Below are 1,807 nucleotides of genomic sequence, written 5' to 3' on the forward strand. Positions count from 1 at the left end.
AGTACAAATACCTAAATTGTACTTAAGTACAGTACTTAAGTAAATGTACTTAGTTACTTTCCACCACTGCCTTTTATATGGTCATTCAGGGCTAGCTATGTGTATCTGGTAATATTGTTGTCACTCATGTTGTATGTCCGTGGCAAAAATGTAATGTTGACCAACATGTCACCACATGACAACATGGTGACCCCTGATGAGGTGCATTTTAGCAGTGGTGGACAAACTCAAGTATAAATTACAAAGTACATTTTGTTTTTAATATCCATGCATTGCGGTCGTGAAATTCAGAACAATGTAAAAGAAAAATGTTCCAAAAATAGTGAAAATAGCCGGTCTATGAGTTCACAACGCGATGAGCTGGGAGCTTGTAGATCGGCTATTTTCTGCTATTTTTCTGAGATTTTCTAATATCTCCCCTTACTAATCCATATTACAATAAAAACAACTAAAAGACTCAAATAAACTCTTTAAAAAAAAGTTAAAACAAAACTAAAAGCTCTTGGTAGGAACTTTTTAGAAACATATTTTTTACATGAACTACTTGAGCCCTACAGTAGCATGAATATTCTGGGGGAACATTCACTGAAAACGATCATAATTCTATAGAATATAATTGTCATTTTTGGCGAAGAGGTTTGGTGTAGAGGAACAAAAACAAGTCTATAACAACATAAAAAACTAACATTAATGTACACAACACTGATGATAGTCCCGTCAAACAAGTCTATGCAACTATCTATGAAATGAATGGGGAAAAGGTTTAATATGAATACATTTCATATTATGTACTGCTTAATCTATCTCTCTGATAAGAGGTTCTTGGCCTGAGAAAAGCAATAAAGACCCCTGGTTTAAGGGTTCCCAAACCCCCCAAATAATCATCTTTGAAGTGGGGACCCCCCAAATAATCATCTTTGAAGTGGGGACCCCCCAAATAATCATATTTGAAGTGGGGACCCCCCAAATAATCATATTTGAAGTGGGGACCCCCCAAATAATCATATTTGAAGTGGGGACCCCCCAAATAATCATCTTTGAAGTGGGGACCCCCCAAATAATCATATTTGAAGTGGGGACCCCCCAAATAATCATATTTGAAGTGGGGACCCCCCAAATAATCATATCTGAAGTGGGGACCCCCCAAATAATCATATTTGAAGTGGGGACCCCCCACCCTGACAAGCACTTGGAATTGTAGGCATTACATTTAGTTTGACTCGGTTCTACAGATAAATATTGTGAAAATAGACGATCTACAAGCTCACATTGTGAGCTTGTAGATCGGCTATTTTCACAATGCCTCTTTCTTGAGTAATATTTGACAATTTGGCCAATTTGGTATTAAATAAGGTCTTAAAGGTCATCAAATGATAACTTTATAAATGTGCAGATACCCTGTATACACTTATACTGTATGTTGGGTTGTTTACTGTTGAGAGAGAAAACAATGTTGCACATTAAAGCTGATCATCTGTAGCCTGGCATCCAGACTGCTTCACTACGTTCGGCGGATTCTCTTTTCTCACTTTGCTACACAGCCTGGAAAGCCTCCTATCTCCTCGCACGAACGGGAGAAAGCGGCTTCTGATTGGTCTGTAGGGGGAGGGGGAGGAGGGGGGGGACCAGGGTTGTCCAATGTAAGACTAGAGTCACTTCCTGACTTGCCTACGACTGTGTAGCTAAGTGAGAAAAAAATGAATCCGCCGAATGTAGCGAAGCAGTCTGGATCCCAGGCTAAATCATCTGGGGACCCCCCCAAAAAAATAATTTGGGGACCCCCTCTAGGGGGGTTCCGACCCCCAGT

Source organism: Gymnoscopelus braueri, assembly GCF_963280865.1.
Source record: "Gymnoscopelus braueri genome assembly, chromosome: 24".
In the NCBI taxonomy this organism is placed as follows: Eukaryota; Metazoa; Chordata; class Actinopteri; order Myctophiformes; family Myctophidae; genus Gymnoscopelus; species Gymnoscopelus braueri.